Source organism: Triturus cristatus, chromosome 1_2, assembly GCF_964204655.1.
Source record: "Triturus cristatus chromosome 1_2, aTriCri1.1, whole genome shotgun sequence".
Lineage (NCBI taxonomy): Eukaryota > Metazoa > Chordata > Amphibia > Caudata > Salamandridae > Triturus > Triturus cristatus.
In genome coordinates this window covers 221,657,096-221,681,423 of record NC_140580.1, presented here as the reverse complement: position 1 = coordinate 221,681,423, position 24,328 = coordinate 221,657,096, and the positions used below count along the sequence as shown (strand labels likewise).

The 24,328-nt window shown below is 48.9% G+C and overlaps 1 pseudogene; it reads right to left on the bottom strand.

Moving 5' to 3' along the window:
- Window positions 1–20,385: 20,385 nt before the first annotated feature.
- Window positions 20,386–20,993, bottom strand: LOC146867078 (18S ribosomal RNA; annotated as a pseudogene; the record flags this gene model as incomplete).
- Between the last annotated feature and the right edge of the window lie 3,335 nt (window positions 20,994–24,328).

Below are 24,328 nucleotides of genomic sequence, written 5' to 3'. Positions count from 1 at the left end.
TCGCAGAGTTTGCGGATTTTTGCCAACTCCGCGTTCCTAATAGAACGTGGAGTTACCGAAAACTCCTCCCTCCGCAAAGGAGCGGAGTTTTTTTGTGTTTGCTCACTCAAAATGTGTTTTGCGCACATGGAAGCGACTTATCAGGATGCCTGCGATCGCCGATGAGATTTCCCATCCATTCACGGGTGACACAAGATGTGGTAGCCGGCCACACTGTCCCGCAAGAGTGTGCAATCGCAAACACATCATTCAGGCGCGCCATCGGACTCCCGGCGGAAGTGTTGTGAAGATCATGATCCTGAACACGCAGAATTTGCAATCTAGAGAAGAATCTCTCTCGAAATGATGATTTGGATTTAAAAAAACTCCTCAGATTGGCATTTGGCTATACTTTTTGCGCAAAGAGTTCTTTTTCTTTTTTTTACTTTTCTTTTAAGAGGAAGGAAGTGCCCCAGTGTCTCTATCTTCCTGTTCCTGTCCAGCAGGCTCCTCCCAGTGCTTTGTCCATCTCATGTTCACTTTTCATTTGGATTTGGAGCTGGAAGGATCCATCTTTGTGTCTGCTGCATCATCGGATTTGAGGACTTTTGGATTTGAGATTTCACAAGTAAGTTAGAAAATTGTTGTTTGTTGTTTGATTGGGGCATTGCACCTACATTATTTGTACTTTTCATAGTTTTTGTATGTATTGTGGTGGGTGGCCTGTAGTTTCAGTAGGGGCCTAGTTGTTTCTTGTATGTAATTTTTCTTCTAATTTTCTTTTATAAAGAAAACATGTTGCAAAGTTCACTACATTTTCTCCAACTTTTGAAATCAATTTGCAATATTTAATTTAATTCACTAGACCAGTAGTCTGCCAATAGGCCTTTCAGCTAGTATGCCCAGAGCTACTCATGGGTGCATGAAACAACTGTTTCTGTGGTGTCTGTTAAATGTAAACATCATTTAGGGAATGAATGGCATTGGATTGAAATGCTAAATGGTTTTTTTTGGGGGGTTCACTTTATTTCATGTGTGTTAAATAAATGCCTTTGTTGGATGTGTGTGGTTGTTGTGTAACTTGCAAACCTTTTTTAGCCCTCTGGATTTTCGTTTTTGGCATTGTTGTATTAAAGCTGTTTTGTTTAGCATGCCTCCTTTGTCTGGCCAGTGTGTGAGTGTGTTTGTTAGTAATAGTGGGCCAGCATTTGCCTTGGCTGAGCCTCTCTGTGTGGCCAGAGGCCATTTTGTAAAGTCTGTGTCCCTAATAGGCCTGCTAGAGTTCATTGTTTTCCAGGCCTCCTGCTTGTTGTTGTTGTGAGTGACCATGTGGCTGGTGGCCATTTTGTGGTGGTGGTAGTGCTTTTGCCATAGACCTCCATGTCTTCTTTCCTTTGTTCCTCTTGGCTTATTGCTTCTTGTTGTGGCCTGCCTGGCCATGTGGTTGGCGGCCATTTTGTGAAGGCAGCGAGTGTGCACTGCTTTTGCCATAGGCCTGCATTGTCTGTCTTCCCTTTCTTGTTGTTGTGGCCTGACTTTGTGGCTGGCGGCCATTTTGTGAAGGCAACCAGTGTGCTTCTGCATTATGCCTGCATGTCTTTCTCTTTACTTTTTTCTTCTTGGCGTATTGCTTCTATCCATTTTCAGCTGCAGCTTCCTGAATGCTGAATCCCACGTGATGCACAATGCCAAACAGGGTCCTTTACATTCGTATTTTTGTTGTTGTTCATCTTCTATCTTATCCTTCCTCAGTGTACTGCACACTAGAGTAAAAGCCCGTTTTTTTTTTTAAATAACTGAGGTAATAAATGTAATACTAATATTAATAAGTGTGACCACACACAAAGTTATATATTATGTTTGTTTGTACTAGTAGTAATTGAACCACAAAAATGAATACCACATTTCACTGATGTTCTTCTTGCTTCTTTGCTTTTAGGGGCACAAAAGAGGAGGAGGTGTCATCACCCATTGTACTGCCAAGTCCTGCTGCACACAACGTCACGTGACGTGTGACCACAGACATCTCTTCAACTTGTGCCACTGCGTGCTGCTGACATCTGAAGAAGATGGCCCCAAAGAAAGGTAACAGGTCCTCTAGTACCAAGAAAGTTGCCAGTGAGAAGAAGGAACTGCCACTTACCAAGAGTGGTGTGTCACCCAAGATCTTTTTTGGGAAACCAAAAATTGCACCTGCAGCAGCGGTGTCCGGAGAGCAAGCTGGGAGCAGCCCCCCTGCATCAGTGGACCTACCCCACCAACCTAGGCCCAAGCCTCTGTCTGTTGCAGAGGCAGTCAGTCTAATCACAACAACCCCGACAAGCAGTGATGTCGAGATTGACTTATCTTTATCACAAAGTAGTACCCAATCAGTGCAGGGAACTGAGATAAGTGGGCAACAACAGCCCCAACCACCCCCAATAGTAGTCCTTCTTCCCGAAGTAGGAGCAGTTCAGGAGATAGAGCTTCCTGCAGAGGACGAAGAGCAAGCCACTCTTTCAGAAGATCCATTTTCTTCCAGATCCCCAGCAAGAAAAAGGAGGGTTAGTCCATCAACTTCTTCCGCAAGCCCCCCTTCTGATGATCTGGGCGCCAGTTGGATCAGTCTCAGAGTGAGACACGCCACGAGACAAGGCTAGGGAAAATAAAGGTTCCAGAAAGCCTTAGAGTTATGGAGGTAGATGTAGAAGAGGAGGATAATGACGAGCCAGTCATCATCATGGACATCAGTCCTGCCACAGGGGGGACCTACATTACCCCCTTCCTAAATTGCTGTGAGGGATGTGGCACAGATACCACCAACACAGATCATATCACCAATACCACCTCCAGCTTTCATATTTTGCCGGCAGCCAAGTACATCCACCACAAGTACCACCTCAGTATTATATATACAAAACACTCGTGGGTCTGCTCTACGATCAACACATCCATTCATAGTCATATTCTCAAAATTGATAAAGGTATATTATTTTGTGGGTGCTCCCATGGTGTTACACTACCCACCCATTGGGGTGTGTTTACACTAGAGCTGGAAACCAGCCTAGAACAATGTATTCAGCTAATACACCAGAGCACACCTTATCGTGACGGTTATCCAAAACATAAACAACCAGATTTTTTTTTTTGTGATTTATCTTTCAATGTATCCCCTCTTTCTTTCGGTATAAGGACTCTTGAATCAGATTCTTCTTGATAACTTTATTCCATTTCACAATCAATAGTGAACAGCAGCAGCCGACGTACGTTTCACCCCCTCTGGGCTTTCTCAAGGCTGCAGAAAAACATATATACATTCTTTTTTACACACTGTGACCTAATCTGGTCATACTAAAATACATAATAAACATAAATGTCCTTTTGATAGATTATTTGTACCTTTCCAAGAAAGGTTTGGTTACACAACATATGGAAGCATTTATAGTTATAATCACTGTTGCCCTTATAAATGTCTGCCTACTATGGTGTCTCATTTGTTTTCATTTTTGTTTAGGATTTTCAATCTTTTTATACTTTTAAGTGAGTTAGTATTTAAAACATAAGTGCGCCACTCGTGCCCAAAAATACGTGACACGTACAGGACAAAAAACACTGTGCAAGGGGTGAGCCAGTTGGAAGAAAGGAGCACACCAATATGAGGTGACAAGTCGCTATCACAATCTCCTAGTATCGTTCCAAGAGTTATGTGAAAGTGGTTTAGTTGGTGTGAACGGTAAGAGTCCTCAGATGCTATACAGCAACCTGACTCATTCGTATGTCACAAGCCTCACCTTTAAAAGAATAGATGTCGAATATTCTTTAGGCTTCAGATCAAAGTTGCTTCACTTTCATGATCAGATTTTCTATAAAGAGTATTCGATGTGCTCAATGAATAGATCAGTCTTAAAGACTCCTTTTGCAATGATAGTAAAGCTACAAAACTTAATTCAGATTGTGTCAGAACAGCGAATACACAAAATGAAAAGCGGAATGTCTTACCTGTACATATGTACAGGTTGTTCTGTCACTTCAATTGTTCACAGTTTTGAACCCCTTTAGAGGCGCGAGTAATTGGTATCGAATGCATGTTTTACAGAGTCACCTCTTCGATTTAAACCTTGATAAGTCGTATCTGTAAACATAGTTACGAATGAGAGATCAGGGTGACTTACCAAACTATATTGTCTACCCTGTGTGTCTAAATAGATCCATCTAGCAGAAAAATGTTATGGATAAATGTCCCGATGCCCCCTTTACCTCCGTTATGTCGTGGTAACTGCTTCCTGTAAACGCCACCAGCAGACTGGCCGTTTGCGAGCGCCATTTTTATTTAGTTTCTTTGATTTAGAAATACATGAAAATAAAAAGCGGACTCTGGTTCGCTTTATCATATGTATATGTGCATATGCAACAGAGGCATATATCCTATAAAATTCCGATAATGCATGAATTATTCTGTATGCATTAGATTAAAGGCGTCTACATCAAATTTTCATTTAATACTGAAAATAAAATAAATAATTTTAATTTGTGCCGATTAGTAATGTTTGTTATATACATCCTTGGACGCCATCTTAGCATGATGACTATATTATTGTAAATGTATAAAAGCTCCTTGATTACGTTTATAAAGGAACTATCTTATAAGGTCCCAATCATATATTAAAAGTATTTGCGTGAATTATTAAAACAGTGTGTCACTCATGTATTTTGCAATTCATTTTGAAAAATATGTAGCAGTTACTCTGCATTGATATCGATTGGCAGTATTTAGTATCTGAATCCGTGGAAGCTATCAAAAATTGGCATTAGTGAAGAAAGATATAAACAAAGTGAATCGGCATCATGTGAACACAAGAGTAGACATGGGTTAAAAGTCTTTTCAATAGAACTGAGCACATTGATGTATTGCAAATTCGTGCGTTTCAAGAAGTTGTGGGTATATGTGAATATATTTAACCCCAACTCTGTTTAAATACATCACTCCTATGTGTGTTTAAATTTATCAAATTTTGACATATTGATTATATTTTTATTCCATTGCTCATCCCTTTTATCACAAACATATATCTTGAGTGAGATCCAGAGTTGTTCCACATAAATGATGAGAATAACATTACAACCCGAATTGTAAGGAAGAAGCTTTTTTCCCCCTTTTCTTTTTCCCCAACAACTAAGATGGTATTACAAGGAGAGTAGGAGACTCCTTGATGTGTGTTAGTTGTGCACATAGAGGCAGTTTGTTACAAGTGACTCATTGGCATGCAGTTGATTGGTGATGACATTTAATCTAGATATGAATATAGGTTCATTAGTGATGTGTAAGCAGATACAGGTTACAGTTGGTTCCATATTGATTATGTGGCTTATCCATGATTCTTACAGAAATTCACACATCTCCTTATCAATACTTAGTCCACACTCCACCGCCCTCATTTTAATGATCCAAATGCTCTCCATCTTTCGAAGTTGAGACATTCTATTACCACCCCTCGGGCTAGAATTTATGACATCCATGCCATGAAAACCCAATTTAAGAAGTTCGCTAGATTTGTGCATTGTATTGAAATGTACTGCTAGTGGATATTGTGTGTTGTTATTCCTGATTTTCCCACAAATGCATTTAATACAATACACAACAAATTTGGTGTTACAGTTTATGAAATTTCTGATAGTGTAACATCTGTCCGTGTTGTATTGAAATTCCTTGGTTTTATGTATGCCAAAACAGCAAATGCTGCAAGAACCATAGCTAAAAAAAACATTTGGTGCATTTGGAAACCAATTGGAGCTCCGGGGTGGTGGAATGAAACTGGGACATAAATATTGTCTTAGTGTACGACCTCAGTATTAGTAGGTTTTGCAGAGAGTCAAACTTCACGCCCACCTACCAGTTTATCCGGCATTCCAAGTGGCACCAGCAGCAGCGCCAGAAAGTTGACCACCCCAGTTTGGGACTTCTTTACGGTTAGCACGAAGGATGTGAAGCTTGTTATATGCTCCATTTATGGATAAGGTGTTAGTCGGGTAAGCTTGGTACAAACTATGGTACCGGAGGCCAAACAACCCATCTGAAAAAACACCACTTGATCCAGTGGGAGGCACACCTTAGTGGCAAAACAAACTTCACCCATTGCTGTTGGTGGGGATGAAGAAGTAAAAGATATGATTGCGGTGGAAGGTGAACAAGAGGAAGACCTTTTCTCTGGTACACAAAGTAGCCCTGTCCCCCTCGGTGCAGTGGTACCACCCACTTCCTCATCAGCAATATCGCTGTGGCACAAGAGTAAGAGTCAGGCTGAGACACCAAGGGGTCCCAGGCAAGAGAGTACCACAATGAAAAAACATGCGTTGAGCCTAACAACATCTGGCATCAAGAAGTCCCCTGCATCAGTGGCACCAGAAAAGAAAAAAATCCAGCCTACCATTCTCAGCATGTTTAGGTCGGAAAGGCAGTACGAATGCAACCACCCAACAGCATGTTTGTACAATGCGAAGCTGGCTAAAATGTTAGCGCTGGACCGCCTCCTTTTTAGGTCTCGCTGAGCCCAGCGCATGCGCTGGCTCGGAGAAACATTTTGTAAGTGGGATTTTCAAAGTGCTGCTGGCTGGCCTAGTGCTTGCGTTCACGCGAACGTGCACACGCGCAGCCGGCCGCCAGCAGCACTTTGAAAACTTGTGCGTCATCGCGATCACTTTCAGAGCGATCACGATGACGCACGCTTTCAGTGCTTGTCTTATGATTGAGTTGTGTAACATGCAGACTGTGAACATTCACTACATAATGAGTTGTGATTACTACTATTGAATACAGATTTTACCTGCATTCATCCAGGACTGGAGACCGAGTGGTCTCGTTGGTTTGACATATAATAGCTTTTCTTTGTCCAGAAATTAAATTGATTGCTTCAGTCATGTTTACGTTCTATCTGAGTACCCAGTCTTGCGTGGCGTTTTTATTTTCTTGAATGGTGTGTTGCAGGCAGCAGAGCCGGTGTGTTGATTGTAAAGGTGCTGGGGGTGCACAAGGAGTGTCCCATGCAGGTTGCCATCTGCGAGCAGCTAGGGAGCCCCCCGGGGGACAAGTTCAGCTCTGTAGAGGACCCTCCCTCTGACCGCCGGCTGAAGGTCCTCTTCACTAGAGAGACGGCCGCACAGCTGAGAGCGGCCCCGGAGGACGTCATTCATATCCCCCCGCCTTGGTGAGTGACAGACAGACACGCAAGTACAACACACTTCTGTTATCCACTCCTTTCTCTGTCAGCGTCATTCCTAACTGCTCCTGTTGAAGATGTACGCTGCACTCATCGTTAGCATTGGGGCGCTTAAGCTGCCAATGCAACTTTTCCCCCCAGAAAATCTTGGAACATGGGCGTCCGCAAGGGGGTGGGGGATCTTGCCACCCTCATTCCCACCTGGGTTTTTTCAGTTGCCCTTTAAAAAAAAATGTCAAGATCGTTCTGCTGTTTGGAAAGGATTCTAGAATGGATGGTGTTAAAATGATGCCCCCCGCCCCCCAAAAAAATAAATAATATTTTTGTAGACTCCCATGTCTTGGAACTACGCTTTTCCGTATGTACGGTAGTGGCCTTTAAACTTTTTGAATCCTTGTCTCCTACTTGAAAAGAAAACTAAACATATTGTCTGGATGCCATCCCCACCCCCACCCATATTAAAAAGCCTTCTATAATATTGACCGGTGAGCGTTGAATACGCCTATAGCACATTACAGTTGATGGGGCGTTTGGGGGATAAACTCAAAGCCAACAGCAACACGTGATATTCAGTGCTGGCAGCCTTGAACCCTGCCCGGCATGTCGGGGATGGCGACTTTCTCCATGGGGGTTGGGAGATGCTGCGTCAGTAGGTGAACATTAAGACCAGTACTTTAAATGGGCAGGTACTGATAACCTGCACTTCTTGAATTTTGAAGGGAGAGTTCCTGCACTCCTCAGTTGGAATTCAACTCTTTAAGTGGGAGAGTACAAAAACCCATATGTAGCACTCAGACACTGTGAGGCAAAGAGCTCCTACACTTCTTGAACTCTAGTTCAGCCACTGTTTAAGCGCCTACAGCTCGGAATCCTGCTCGGTTCACAGCCGTGACACTGGACACTTCTTCCTGCTCCATGGGCTGGACAGGAAGTGTGAGGAGGAACATAGTTGTCCACTCATGGGGCTCCAACTGCGTGGTGGTTCTCTGCTCTTGAACCTAGGAGATGCATAGCACCCAGGGCAGGTTATAGGTTGTGGGAGGAGGGGGCTGCGGGCAGAAAAGGCCAACAGACGCTCACTGTTCCACCCAGGCCCCACCTCTTTTATTGACTGAGCATTTGTGAGACTGCCATACTTGTCCAGGTGCAGTCATCCCTTCCTCTGCACCCGTAGACAATACAGGGGTGTTTGCTGTTTTCAGACTCAGTTTGCACAATTACTCAATTCTTTTAGACACTTATGTTAAATTAGCGGACAGCTAGGCGACAGCAACTGACACATTTATTACTGTAGAAACTGCTGACACTAGAGTGGCTCCCCCTGACAGACTATATTACATTGTCCTTTTAATTGAAGGTGACATGCAACGTACCATAAAGGGGATTTTTTGGGAAAATCTGACCTCTACCTTTGACATTTTTTTTAGCAGAGGCGGACTGGCCCCCAGCTATCGTTTTGGCCGCTCCAAGAGGGGAGGAGGTAATCCTCCCATCTTTCGCGCACACTGTGCCGAAGGAGCAAGCTCAGAACTTTGCAGAAGAGTGGGCACAAGTGCTTGCTCCAGCGTTGTACCGTACTCAGGTTGGGTGGGATAAATTATCACCAAGCCTTGAGATGCCATTACGGTCTATGCCACAGCCACAACCCCAATATCTCATGCGCCGTGAAGCTAGATCTCACGTCGCTGAAATCCTTGAACAATTGGAATATCAAGGTGTAATTGAAACATGTGTGTCACCCATGAATAATTCTCTTTTCACTGTAACCAAACCTGATGGCCCGTACCGCCTAGTTTTGGATTATTGGCATTTGAACTCTCATTGTCGGACGTGCGCGGTACAGAATACCCAGAGTTCTGCCCTCGTTGATAGTCTCATGAAAAAAGGGTTTAAGACCACTCTTGACATCTCCAATGGCTTTTACAGCCATAACCTGTACTCTATTAGTAGTCAATGGACAGCCTTTACTTCTGGCGGCAAACAAAAACAGTTTAAAAGTTTAGCCACGGGCTACAAAAACTGTCCAGGTGTCTTTTCCGCACGTGTAGTCTCTCTGTTAGAGAGCATTGACCCGGATGCGTACTCGTATGTTGATGATATTTATCTCACAGACGACAAATTATGGCCGCATCTGTGTCGCGTTGACAACATCATTGTCATGTTTGCGGACTTCAGTTACAAATTTAACTAGCAGAGTACACAGTGTTGTTTTTGGGCTATGAACTCAACAACGAAGGACGAGGTTTAACACCTCACTTCCTGGAGAAATGTGCATGTTTGCGCACTCCATCAACTCTGAAAAAACTACAATCTTTGCTGTTTTTTTTAATTTCGGGCATACTTACATTCCCGATTATGCCCAACGTATCAAGCCGCTATATGACTTGGTACAACTTACTTTTACCAAATCTTGCTGGCTGCCAGAAGATTCAGCTATTCTGCATTCTTTGCAGGCTGATCTACTTGCTTCTAAATACTTATTGACACGTGATAATCACAAAACTCGTAATCAGAATTGTGCCTGGCGCAGTGGGTTTCACGTACTTGATTTAATGAAGGGGACACGGTCCCAATTGCTTACAAGTCACACTTGTACGGCTGAAATGCGCTTTTCCACCATCGAGAAGGTATTAACTGCAGTACAGATGGCGATTCTGAAAGAGAGAGCGCTGTCGCAAGGGAAACGCATGTTGGTTGTCACACCGTATCCTGCCCTTGAGGCAGTGACGAAGGCCAGTGTACCGAGTTCTAAAGCTTTGCATCCACGTTGGATACAATGGGCCACTTATTTGATGTCTCCGGATGTCACATTCATCTTTGATGCCTCATTGCAGACTCAGGAGTATTTACAATATGAATTTGTTCACCCAGCTCCTCTGTCTTTGCGCCCGCTTAAGGATTACCATTGTATCATTTACACTGACGGTTCGGCGCAACCGGCGACGGAATCTAAGCATGCTTATTCAGCGGCCTGTGCAATAGTGGCTGGTACCTTTGTGAATGGAGAATTCAAGTCTGATTTCGTGCATACGCAGACATTGGGTGATTGTACCGCCCAGTTGGCAGAGCTACGTGCTCTGGTGCTTGCACTAGAGTTTGCTGATCCTCGAGTGACCACTCTTATTGTAAGTGACTCATACTACTGTGTTCAGTCTTTCAACGACAATTTATTCTTTTGGTTTTAAAATGAATATCGTGATTCCAAAGGTAGTACCATCAAACATAAAATGCTTTGGGTTCGAGTCGCAGAACTTAAACAGCATCTGCCGCTCATGAATGTAATTCATACTCTTGGTCACCAGCGCGTAGAGGTACACGCTGTTGGCAACAGTTTAGCTGATGAAGCAGCAAAAACAGCAGTGCCAACATATCTAGTAGCAGCAGTTACAAGATCCAAAGTAAGATTGATGATTACATCTTGGCAGCCATTGCTGCAACAGAGAAGGGTGATAATTACCCTTGAGGTTTCCCTTCTAAATACTCTTATCATTTAAGTCCTGATAAAGTTCCCTATGTGAGAATTAATGACGTTGGTGACAGGTTGATTCCCAACGCAGACCGCAGACTTGCCTTGATAACAGCCACTCACGAAGCTATGGCCTCAGCCCATGCAGGCATCTCAGCGACTGTCACTATCTTACAACAACGTTACTGGTGGCGCGGATTGTGTAAACAGACTCGTGATTATGTCCTTACTTGTGACATTTGCCAGCAGATTAAACCTTTGACTGCTGCGCGCCCACCTCAAACACAGTTGTACATATCTAATAAACCACTGGGGTGGGTTTATTTGGATCACTGCGGTCCTTTCTCCTCTGATACTGTGTATAAGTACATCTTAGTTGCAGTGGATTCGTGCACACATTTTCTTTGGGTCTGGCCACAAAGGAGTGCTAATGCTCGAACTGTCATCAGGGATTTGTGTGTCCGGTGTTTGCCTCTAAGGCGTACAAGGATGCCATGAGATCTTTGGGGGTCCAAGTCAAATTTTCTTCTCCATATAGGCCTGAGCGCAATTCTGTTGTGGAGCGAAAAAACATTGACTTAAAGCAATCCTTGACAGCTAGGGTTTTAGGTACGGGCAGGAACTGGTTGGCCCATTTGTATAGCATTCAACGTGTACTTAATAATCTCCCTTTAAGGTCTCTGGGTGGGCGGACCCCATACGAAATGCTCTTTGGCATTAAAATGTTTGTCCCGTACCTTGATGGTCTAGACATGGTGGCGTCGGCCGCACCCTTTGACATAGATGATCATTCTGCTGTGTTACAGGATCTACAAGAGACTTGAGACAGTCTTGCAAAGGAACACTTGCCCTCCACAACTGATGCTGCACTTCAGATTCAGGTAGTTGGCTGGCTACCTCGAGTTGGAGACCTGGTACGTGGGAAGGTGGAGAACAAGAAGGAGTTTGGCCCCTCTTATCATGCACCTGTTCCAGTGCTTGGCGTGCAGGGTACAAGAACAGTCATTTTACCTCCACTTCCTGGTCGCAAGGATAACAGGTACATCTCCATTGACAATGTCAAACTACAATGAGTGGCCGATTCTTCTTAGTATGACTCCAGTGGTCTCTTGTCCAGCAATGCTGAGAAATTCTGTTCTGGCTCCGGCAACTACGAACAGGCCTGACATTGCCATCAAGATGCATACAGTTACTAATCCTTTGTTGACTCCACCGGCTGGTGGTCCCCATGAAGATACTGAGTATACCTATCCCACATATGTGTTGTTGCCTCTTTTGCAATCAAGTGTAGTTGACCAGTCACGTTTTTCATTTGACACACACTCTACAACATCGAATGCCCCATCGCAAATTTCTATTTTTGCCGTTTGGTTTAAAAGAAATTTTTTAATTCCCCCTTGGACCTACATTTGGCTGGTGCTCATATCTATTTTTTTGTTTATGTCGATTGGATTTGTGGTTGTCTTTTTTCGTCTACTGAATAGACATTATCTTACCAAAAGGTCTGCAATTAGATTAATTAATGGGACTTTGGCACCCCACTCCTCATCACACATCATGAAGAGGGGCCAGACATTTGTTAATATTACTGCCTGGTCTGTGTTAGATGGGATTGTATGGGATGTTGTACAATTTCAAATTCATGGCCCTACAGAGGTGATTAATGTCCCCAATGTACTTTGTGTTTCTACGGGCGATGTTGTGAAACAAAACATACGCTCTGATGATTGGGATGTCCAAGCCGTTGAGGCTCTTTTTTCTGATTTGAAATATTATGCTGCTTTTGATGCTGAAGATTTGTATTTAGACTCAGCGAATTATGGAGAGTTATTTTGCTACCAACACTATGGCAATCATTTCCTGCATAAAGCAAATACATTTAGAAATGTCGTTAATTATACACAATGGGAACATTATCCAGCTCCCTTTGAAAAATGATGGATTTAGGCCCAGATCTCTGTATTGGGGTGAATGTATGACATTGTTCTGCATTCTGTCCATCAACTGTTGTTTTTGCATTTGTCACCCCGAGTGGGACGGGTATGCTCAGACGCGAGTCCCGTGCTCTCCATGCCACTGGAATCAAGCTATCCTGGCTGATGAGGGCTGAAAGCCTGAAACTGGTCCTAGGATGCTTGTTCCCAGTCCAGGGAGGACCTGGCTTGGCAGTTCGGGCTGGACTGTTCCCATGGGGCACAGGCTCAAGACTGATTTGCATATGGCTGGGTTCAAACTAGAATGGCATGGTGAGCACAAAAACGATGGATTTAGGCCCAGATCTCTGTACTGGGGTGAATGTATGACATTGTTCTGCATTCTATCCATCAACTGTTGTTTTTGCATTTGTCAGCTCCCGTTGAAGGCAGCTCCAAAACTCTAGTGAAATAATTTACATTTTTTACCGATTTTAGTGTATCTAAACCTGTCTGCTAAGTCAGTGTCCAAAGTTAGACTGACACATACTAAATTACTGCATTCAAAGTCCTTTATGGATGAATTAGCTATAGGGGGCTATGAGCTGTGGAAATATACCATTGATCTTAAATCTGTTTGGGATTCGAAAGCCAAAGTCCAAAGCACAGAAAGCGCTGCATCGTGCGTGCCTTATCCCCAACCACATGTTGGTTTTGAATTCTACTATTTTTCAGACCACCTGCTTTGGATTGGCTACTTCTAAAAAGTTGAATGCCCCTTCTATTCCTGATCTGGGTGCTTATCCTTTCTGGGACAATCACACAGATATGTCCCTTGCTGAATTGCAGTCACTAATTACTAAAACATCCTTCAATATTTCCAACTTAGATCCACAGGGATGGTTAATATGGCAAAACACTTCAGACTCATGTCAACATTGTTTCTATGGCTGAGATCAGGCTACACACAGGTTAGGGTTGATCCCCGGTTTGAAACCTCCCATTCTGTTACTACCTATTCAGTAGGAAAATGATGTCAAAACTGGCTTAAACATTCCACCTTGGCGTCAGTTAAACTTCATTTATCCAAATTAACTGACGATGTAGATTTGAATGATTTTGTTAAGGGTCCTATGGATGGCAGGTCCAAAAGATGGGTGTATGCTATTTACAACGAAGCTTGGAAATTATCTCAAATTGAAGCTTCTTCTAGATTGAGAGCTATTGATCAAGCTAATTTGGAAAAAGTGCTTGCTGTCATTGATAATAGCATTAACACTTTTTCTTCCAGAATTTACACATTAGATAATATTGTTTCATCTGTTGTGGATATTGTACAGGATGACATGTCTGTTTTATACCATGGTAAAAATCAATTGCGTTGTATAATGCAGTTTGCATGGACTTTACAAATATTGAAGGCTGGGAAAGTACCCTGGGACTACATCATCTTTATTCTTGCCGTTTAATCTGACTGATAAACAACAGTTCATGTCCATGAAAGATGTGACACATTCACAATTGCATATTGAAAAGTTAGAACCTTTACCATTCTTTGTGGCCGAATCAAACTCAGCTGTGTGGCTTATCCATGGGTTAATCACGCTACCTTTCCCATTGTTTAAGTTCAGTTCTTGTATGAAACACTATGCCTTAGGCAGATATGAACAACTAGGTACCGCTTTTCTCCATGAAGTTTGGTCACTCCCATTTACACACAGGTGCCTGAGAGAGGGTACAGAGGTTTATTTAAAAGGAGAGGAGGGCACTTCCACACCAGATCATTCAGTAGTTTGCAGGAACATCCAACTGCATGGCGCTTGCAACGTGCACGCACCAAATTTAGCCTGCATTTTGAAGGGAAATCCTGTGCCAGTGATTACTCCAACTTTCACGTTATTAGCTAACGGTAGCTATTTACTTTTAAATAATGAGGCGTGTTGCGGGATGCTAGCAGGGATTCTGTACATTGTAACTGTCTCCCAACGAGTAGTCTGTTGTAAGAATGTGCTTTTCTTGCCCCTGCATGAGAGACTCGATGTATCCATCTGGCCTTCCATACCAACCTTGAAAGCAAAGTTCAACAAGATGAGCAGAATAAGGGCTCTATTGTCTCAAAAAGAAGTGCCCTAACTTCCTCTCGTGAAACATTTGTCCTTCCAGTAGCTAACACACGCACCGAGGTGCATGCTCTTTTAAATACTGATCTCCCACTTCATTTCGGTGCTCTGATTCACACTATATTCAATGCCTCATCAACAACTGGATCTCGCATTTTTTCAAAGTTGTGGGCTCTGACCATGTTCCAAACAATATTTGGTGTGATACCAGCATTTTTTCATTCTATTTTTTCCTCACGCGACAGCCTGCCCCGGCTGCTCCAACTGCGCAACCGGATGCTTGAATACAATCGAACACTACCTCTGGGCACTTTGAGCGTAGGCTATGGATTGTCCTTCCGGTTCTCATACTTGCGTGCAACCTGTTTTCCATTGCCTAGATTGTTTGTTTGAATGGGCTCTGGATTTGTGCCTGTGAAACACGGCGTCTCCTGCCTCGGATTATGATTGACTGATGAGTCCCTTAGTGGTTCATGATTTGGACTGTTCTGGTATTGGGATTATGGCCTGTGCAGCTGCACACGGAATCCTAGGAAATTGGGATATATATGCTGCAGCCCATGACTTCCTGGCGTGAAGTTATCTTGAAGAACACGCAAGTTGTCCTCTGATGGTGATAGAGGCTCCGCTTATCGAAGAACATGTATGTTCGTTTACTTTATTAGATTGGATGGCTGAATCATTGACTGAGGATTACAATGACTTCCTCTTGGAGGCTGTTGCAACATACTGTGCCTATACGTTGATGGATTAAATTGGCAGTTCTCCATCTTCCGCACGTACTAACTCAAATTGTTTTACTTTTTATGTTTTACTCCAGAATGAACTTTTTGTTTTTTAATATTTTCCCAACACACAATTTCGAACTTTTCACTACCAGTTATATGGATTGGCAACATATGAACTTGGTTCTGGCTCATTCGAACTTGAACTCTGCGTTCCTACATTGCTTCCCTATTTTGTTTGTGGTCCGATCAAGTGAGGGTGTAGTGAAGACAGGGTTTTGCCTGCACACATTGCCATGTTAGCATAAGTGTTTTAGATGTTAATGCCATCTTGCCACTTTACTGCTTTTGCACACGACACTACAGGTAGCTGTTATTATAAGTAAAACTGCTTGCTTGCTTTTTCTTCACATGAGAACGGTCTGTTTTTCACATCCCAAGATGTGCACCGCGACCTTAGTCTCAACACTGTGTGCAGAAACCGTCAAGGTCATATAACAATGTACGCTGTTGAATTCAGGTTGATCGCTTGTTCTGGGTTGTCACCTCTTAATATACTATGATGTCATGAGTGTGCTGAGGCCTGAAATATTACAATAGTGAAGCATAACATAATACATACATCACACAATCACGGGGAGGGGGGCACCACTTAACATATGGTGAACATGATGTCCCTATGATACCATTGATGCGCAGTGGCACAAGATTTAGAGGGGACCCTGACAGTTGCTCCTCCCAAGGGCTGCTCTACGCGGCTGGGCTTCGCAGGATTGAGGGCATGGAATCATCATACAAGATGAGGGGCACGCACAAAAGAAAGAGGTTCCCATGTACATTCTGAGGGATCATATCCTTTCCAATCTATGAGGTAGTATAATCTACCACATATGCGTTTAGAATCCAAGATGTATTGTACCTCGCAAGTGTTTGGGTGGTAAGGTTTAATGAGAGAAACATGGAAGCCTGGGTGGAATGTGTATTCAACAGGTAACTGCAATTTGACAGTAACAGAATTTAACACTTCAGCTAGAGGTAAGGGCCCTATATATCATGTTTGGAGTTTCCCCTTAGGACTCCCACCACCCGTAACATAGCAGACTGTTTCCTGGAGTTGTTTTCCAGAGTAGGGTTCCCCAAAGAAATACTAACAGATCAGGGAACACCATTCGTCTCGAGACTTATGAAAGAGGTATGTCACATCTTGGACCTCCGTCACATCCGTACGTCAGTATACCATCCGCAGACGGATGGCTTGGTAGAGCGTTATAACGGCACATTGAAAAACACGCTCAAGAAAATGTTGGAGGTAGAAGGAACAGAATGGGACCGGCTCTTACCGTTGGCGTTATATGTCATCTGAAGCCAAGTACAGAGCAGTCTTGGATGTTCGGCCTTTGAACTGTTGTATGGGCGCCAACCTCGCAGCCTATTGGAGATGACCAAGGAGGCGTGGGAGAAGGAAGAAACCCTGGAAACAGAGAGATGTTGGAATACACTCAGACGTTAAAAACCAAAATTGGGAAGCTGCGAGATCTGGCCTACTCAAAACTCGCGAAGAGCCAAGAAAAACAGGCCTATTATTACAACCGAGGGAAGAAATGGAGAACCTTAGCGGTTAATGACTGGGCCCTGGTGTTACTCCCGACCTCTACGAACAAATTCAAGAGTGAATGGAAAGGGCCCTATCGATTCATCGCCTCTATCGGGAAGACTACGTATAAACTACAACTGTCACCAAACCGGACCCAGGTTTATCACATAAACATGTTAAAAAAATGGATAGGACCTCCACCAAAGACTGCCTCCCTAACTCTACCTACCAAGGGGAAAGAAGGGAACACGTTGCAACACGTACCGATCAACCCTGAGATAAGTCAGCAAGAAAGGAAGGAGCTGATGGAGGTCCTGCAAGCACACTCCACACTATTCTCCGACCTCCCCGGGAGAACCCACTTCGCCGAACATAACATTGAGACTACCCTGGGAAAAGTGATCAAGCAACGCCCTTACAGGATACCCGAGGCTCGAAGAAAAGCCGTCCAACAAGAAGTCCACGACATGCTGCAGCTAGGGGTAATCAGACCATCCAGAAGTGAATGGTCATCTCCTATAGTGATGGTGCCAAAGCCTGATGGAAGTATCCGGTTCTGTATGGACTTCAGGGCACTGAATGACATATCGTCCTTTGATGCCTACCCCATTCCCCGCATCGATGAACTCATAGAGAAGTTAGGGGAAGCCCGTTACATTACCACCATAGACCTGACCAAGGGGTACTGGCAGGTACCCTTGCGAGAAGAAGATCGAAAGAAGACGGCTTTTTCAACTCCCGACGGTCTGTTCGAATTCACGGTGCTACCCTTCGGATTGCATGGCGCTCCAGCCACATTCCAGAGACTAATGAACACCATCCTGCAAAACCATCAAGCTTTTTCATCAGCTTACCTTGATGACATTGTGGTCTTCAGTCCGAACTGGGAAACGCACCTCCAACATCTACACACGATCTTCCAGACCTTCGGAACCGCCGGTTTACATGTGAATGCTAAGAAATCCCGAATGGCTTTCCACAAAGTGAACTATTTGGGATACGTCCTTGGTCATGGCCTTATAGCTCCACAAACAGAGAAAGTAAAAGCCATTACTGTTACCCCTTTCCCTTCCACAAAACGAGAGATGAGAGCCTTTTTAGGCTTAATCGGATATTATCGACGCTTTATTCCGAACTTCTCAGAAGTAGCAAACCCCTTGACCAATACCCTCCTCAAGAATGTAAAACCCCATGTCCTACACCATCCCACCGCACAGATGTTGCAGGCCTTTCACACTCTGAAACGCGTCATCACCTCTAGCCCTGTACTATCCTCACCAGACTTTTCTCGTCCCTTCATATTGCACACGGATGCCTCGAATCACGGGTTGGGTGCGGTTTTGTCACAGGAGTCGGAGGAAGGGGTGGAGCATCCCATAATCTATATCAGCCAAAAGCTGTTCCCCAGGGAGATGAGGTACCCGACCATTGAACGCGAATGTCTTGCGATTAAGTGGGCTACTGATAAGTTACGCTATTATCTAGAAGGGCGGCACTTTCTCCTGTATACCGACCATGCACCCCTTCAATGGATGAGTTGGAACCTCTCCAACAATCCTAGGGTTCTCCGTTGGTTTCTCTCACTCCAACCCTTTTCCTTCACACTAAAACATCGGAAAGGGAAGGACAATGCTTGCGCGGACTACCTATCCAGGACATTTCCTCTCCCCGATCGGGAGAAACCGGTGGTGGAGGAGTGTCACGAGGACAGCGGGGACGACCTTATCCAAGGGGTGGACTGGTAGGAGGCTCGAGATGTCACGGACCGTGTCTTTTCTACTCCGCAGGGAGACGAGTGGACGCTGTCACTAAGGGAGGAAGCAACACCAGACGCCTTCCCCTTTAACTGGGACACGTTCCCAGACAACCACACCCCCTATGATGACGACGCGGGCAAACAACCAATAAGACCACAAGAGGAAGCACTCGGGGTGTGTATGTACACCGGAGCAGGAGACGAGGAGGCGAGAGAAGGATCGGAGCGAGACTACGGAGACCGGAGACGCGAGGAGACTCGAAGGAGTTCGTCGAAGGAGGAGAAGCCGGAGACTGGAGTACTCCGCACCCACGCTTCGCCGCGCCGCGCCCACGGAGGAGCGTGGCTGACCCAGGTACGTGAACGCTTCACGGGTTGGGTTGGGAGGCGGGAGAAGGCTGAGAAGTAACATCAGTACTGCTTGCCGCCTCGTTTGTACATAGCTAAAGTGATTTTCCCCCTCCTCACTTGCACTGCCCCCCTTCACACCGGACGTATAGAGTGTTTTCTTTCTGCACCTGAGCACCGGAGTGTGTCCCTCACCCCCCCGGGTCCTTTAAGAGTAGTTAACAAAGGACGTCATATTGACCCCAGCCTTTGTCTTTGTCTCTCCCTTTGCTGGGTTGCCGCCATACGGAGTCCCCCTGTCTTCCACGCCGGGACGAGGAACCGAACCCCAGAGACGTCGGACGCCGGAACGAGAAGCTCACCTGGGACATCGAGGACGATCCATTCCCTAGCGACCCATAACACCCTGGCTGCTTCGAACCCTAGAGACTCTTTGAAAATAAAACCCTCTCCCACTAGACGCCGAGTTTTGCGTTATACTTCACACCCGCTCACAGTAACCGACATCGTCGCAGACCCCTGGCGCCCGGCGTGGGCCTCCCCGCCCGGCGGCGCGACGCGGTCGGGGCGCACTGAGAACAGTCCGCCCCAGTCGACAGTCGCGCCGGGAGCAGGGGGCCCCGTCCCCCCTTCAACCGCCCCGGCGCGCCCCGAGGGGCAGCCGGGAACGGGTGCCCAGGGGAGGGCGCGTAGGCGGTCGAATCTCCCTTGGCCCCGCGGACACGGCGAAGCTGCTGCCAGGGGGGCTGTAAAGCCCTCCGCCAGAAGCGAAGGGCCACCTGCCACCCCGAAGCCTTCCCAGCCGACCCGGAGCCGGTCGAGGCGCACCGCCGCGGAGGAAATGCGCCCTGCGGGGGCCGGTTAGGGCCCGGGCGCCAGTCCCGCAGAGGGGATCCGGAACTCCCGGGCCACCGACCTTCCCGCCGTGTTGAATCCTCCGGGCGGACTGCACGGACCCCACCTGTTTACCTCTCGACGGTTTCATGCCCTCTTGAACTCTCTCTTCAAAGTTCTTTTCAACTTTCCCTTGCGGTACTTATTGGCTATCGGTCTCGCGCCCATATTTAGCCTTAGATGGAGTTTACCACCCGCTTTGGGCTGCATTCCCAAGCAACCCGACTCCAAGAAGGCCCGGGGGGGGTAGGCCCGCTTCGGACCTCCAGGACACTCAGTCAAGAGCATCAAGGGGGCGCTGAGAGGCAGGGGCTGGGACAGGCAGTAGCTCGCCTCGCGGCGGACCGCCAGCTCGATCCCAAGATCCAACTACGAGCTTTTTAACTGCAGCAACTTTAATATACGCTATTGGAGCTGGAATTACTGCGGCTACTGGCACCAAACTTGCCCTCCAATGGATCCTCGTTAAAGGATTTAAAGTGTACTCATTCCAATTACAGGGCCTCGAAAGAGTCCTGTATTGTTATTTTTCGTCACTACCTCCCTGAGTCGGGAGTGGGTAATTTGCGCGCCTGCTGCCTTCCTTGGATGTGGTAGCCGTTTCTCAGGCTCCCTCTCCGGAATCGAACCCTGATTCCCTGTTACCCGTGGTCACCATGGTAGGCACAGAAAGTACCATCGAAAGTTGATAGGGCAGACATCCGAATGTATCGTCGCCGTCACGGGGACGTGCGATCGGCCCGAGGTTATCTAGAGTCACCAAAGCGGCCGGGCGAGCCCGGATTGGTCTTGGTCTGATAAATGCACGCATCCCGGGAGGTCAGCGCTCGTCAGCATGTTTTAGCTCTAGAATTACCACAGTTATCCAAGTAACAGATGGAGCGATCAAAGGAACCATAACTGATTTAATGAGCCATTCGCAGTTTCACTGTACCGGCCGTGTGTTCTTACACGTGCATGGCTTAATCTTTGAGACAAGCATATGCCACTGGCAGGATCAGCCAGGTAGCCGCACCTGCTGACAGGGTTCGGGGGGCTGCGTGCCCATCTCCCCGACCGGACCACCTTTGCGCACACCCCTCCCTCTCGGGAGCCTGCTGGGGGGAAAGGAGCCCACCCGCCTGGGCGGGAGGGCTCGCCAGAGGGGTGGAGAGAGGTGGCAGGTCGCATGGACACCGGCAGGCCCAGCCGTCTCCCCCGGGAGGGAGAGGCAGGCCAAGGCGCAGCCTTAGCGAGACGCAGGGGTGCTGGGGCCTGGCGGCGGCGGCACCCCTCGGAACGGTCGTTCCGGGCTGCTGCGGAAATGTGCTGGGCGGAGAGGGGTGACGGCGTGGCGCACGGGGCCTAGTACGGACCTGCTGGGCAGCAGCGTCTGAGGGCCTGGCACCACCCGACCCCTTCCGCTCGGGGTCAGACCACTGGGGGGCACGAGCTGCTGGGGCAGCTCGGCCTTCGCTCTGCTGGGTAGGGTGAAGGCCCTCAAGTCGGACGGTCCATGCGGGGAGGAAGCTAATTGCTTGAAACAACAGCCGAGGCTGGCCAAGCAGTCCATCCCTAAACGGACCGAGAGTGCCCAATCGATCAGAGTACGGCCGGGGCATCCCCTCTGCAGGCCGCCCTGCGTGGGGGGGTGCCGATTCGGAGAAAAAGGACCATCGGGAAGGGGCCTGAGAGGCAGGTGCATACCTGGGCCCCTGGGGGCCCCGGCGGGCGAGCCCCGGGCGCTGCCTTCCCCGCCTCACGATCGCCGGACCTCACGGAGGTCTGACACAGCAAACCTGGCGGAAAAAGGACCATCGGGAAGGGGCTGAGAGGCAGGAGCGTACCTGGGCCCCTGGGGGCCCCGGCGGGCGGGCCCCGGGTCTGCCTCCCCCCATCTTGGGATCGCCGGACCTCACGGAGGTCTGACCCAGCAAACTCGGAGAAAAAGAACCATCGGGAAGGGGGCTGAGAGGCAGGTGTGCGTACCCGGGCCCCTGGGGGCCCCGCTTCGGGCGGGCCCTGGTGTTGCCCTCCCCTGTCTCGGGATCCACGGACCTCACAGGAGTCTGCCCCCGAAAACTCAGAGAGAAAGGACCATCGGGAAGGGGCTGAGAGGCAGGAGCGTACCCGGGCCCCTGGGGGCTCCGGTGGGCGGGCCACGGGTCTGACTTCCCCTGATTCAGAATCGCCAAACCACACGGAGGTCTGACTGACCCTCTCCCTAGTAATCCGGAGGAAAATTACCCCCCTTTCTTGTAATCCGTGCGCACGAGGTGACAGAGGGGACCCAAGGCGCGAATGTACCTGACCTCCTGGAGCCCTCGCTGGGATCCGGGAGGCAAATGGACCCTCATCGAGACTTCCAGGTGAGCCGGGCCATCTGGTTGCCCCATTGGAAAGCATTGCGCGCGACCAGATGGCCGAGGGGACCTGCGCGACCAGATGGCCGAGGGGACCTGCGCGACCAGATGGCCGAGGGGACAGGCGCGACCAGATGGCCGAGGGGACAGGGGAAAGGGAAGGGGAAGCCTCCCCAGGCCCTCTGGAACCCGCCCCAGGCACCCTACCACGCGGCAGGACCCAGGACGGAGCCCGGGGTGGGGAGGCCGCCCTCCCTGGGGCCCCCCAAGGGGCCCGGCCAGAGCTCCGGAACCCAGACGAGCGAGGGGCCTTTGGCAGTCCCGAGCCTTTGGCAGTGCCGGGGGACGGGGCCCGGGGCCGGAGCCCCTGACCCAGGGCCCGACCAGGCCCCTGGACCCAGCTGGGGCTCCCAGGCCTGGAGGTGCAGGGGAAGCCTCCCCGGGCCCTCCGGACCGCGCCCGGGCACCCTGCCACGCGACAGGACCCAGGACGGAGCCCGGGGTGGGGAGGCCGCCCTCCCCGGGGCCCCCAGGGCCCCGGCCGGAGCTCCTGAACCCAGACGAGCGAGGGGAGCCTCCCCGGCCACAACGGAACCCCGTCCCGGGCCTTTGGCAGTGCCGGGGGATGGGGCCCGGGGCCGGAGACCCCAACCCGTGGCCTGACCGGGCCCCTGGACCCAGCCGGGGCTCCCAGGCCCGGAGGCACCGGGGAAGCCTCTCGGGGCCCTCCGGGCACCCTGCCACGCGGCAGGACCCAGGACCCAGCTGCTGGCTGAGGACTGAGAGGGGTCCCAGAGTACCCTGTCCCTAGTAATCCGGCGGAAGACTACCACCCCGTTCTTGAAACCCGCTCGCTCGGAGTGACGGAGGGGATCCTAGGGGCGAACGCACCCGGCCTCCAGGAGCCCTGGCTGGGATCCGGGAGGCTAATGGACCCTCATCAGGACTTCCAGGCCGGCCCGGCCATCTGGTCGCCCCATTGGAAAGCATTGCGCGCGACCAGATGGCCGAGGGGAAAGGAGCGACCAGATGGCCGGCAACTGAAATGACTCCCATCTGCCCGCCCAGAGCCGGGCCATAGCGGTAGGGCTCCCGCCTGCCCACCCACGCAGGGCTCTGGGGGCTCTGCTTCCTGGGGGGCTCGGCGACCCCGGCTGCGCCTCAGGCACTTGGAGGACCACCGGAGCTCTCGGGCCCAGGCGCCCGGGGAGGACTGCCCTGGGCACCGTGGAGCTCGTCCCGGTCACTTTTCCACACCACGGGCCGGAGGAGGGACGCCCATCTGGTCCCCGGCAAAGAACCACCAGCCCCGAAGGGGTGTTCCGGCATACCCTGCCCCTTCTAATCCAGAGGAAGGCTACCCACCTTTCTTGTAACCCTCGTGCTCCGAGTGACGGAGGGGATCCTAGGCGCAGATGCGCCTGACCTCCTGGAGCCCTGACTGGGATCCGGGAGTCAAATGAGCCCTCATCGGGACTTCCAGGCTGGCCCAGCCATCTGGTCGCCCCATTGGAAAGCATTGCACGCGACCAGATGGCCGAGGGGAGAAGTGCAACCAGAGGACCGGGACTGACAGGACTCCCATCTGTCCAACCCTGAGCCTTCGCGCTAGGGTTCCCGCCTGCCCACGCAGGGCTCCGTGGCTGCAGGGCTCCGGGCCTGCACGGCTCCGGGCCTGCAGGGCTCCGGGCCTGCAGGGCTCGGGGGGGCTCGTAGACCCCACGCTGGGCCTCAGGCATGGGAGGCCCAGCAGAGCTCCCGGGACCCAGGCGCTCGGGGGACCCATGGAGCCCGTCCCGGGCACTTTTCCTCACCGCGGGCTGGAGGAGGGAGCACCGGACACCCCGGGGAAGTGTCGTCCGGGCTTGGCCCATCTGATCCCCCGCCTGAGAAACCGCCATCCCCAGGAGGGGTGTCCCGGCATACCCTGCACCTAGTAATCCGGAGGAAGGCTACCCCCCTTTCTGGTAAACCGCGCACACCGAGTGACGGAGGGGA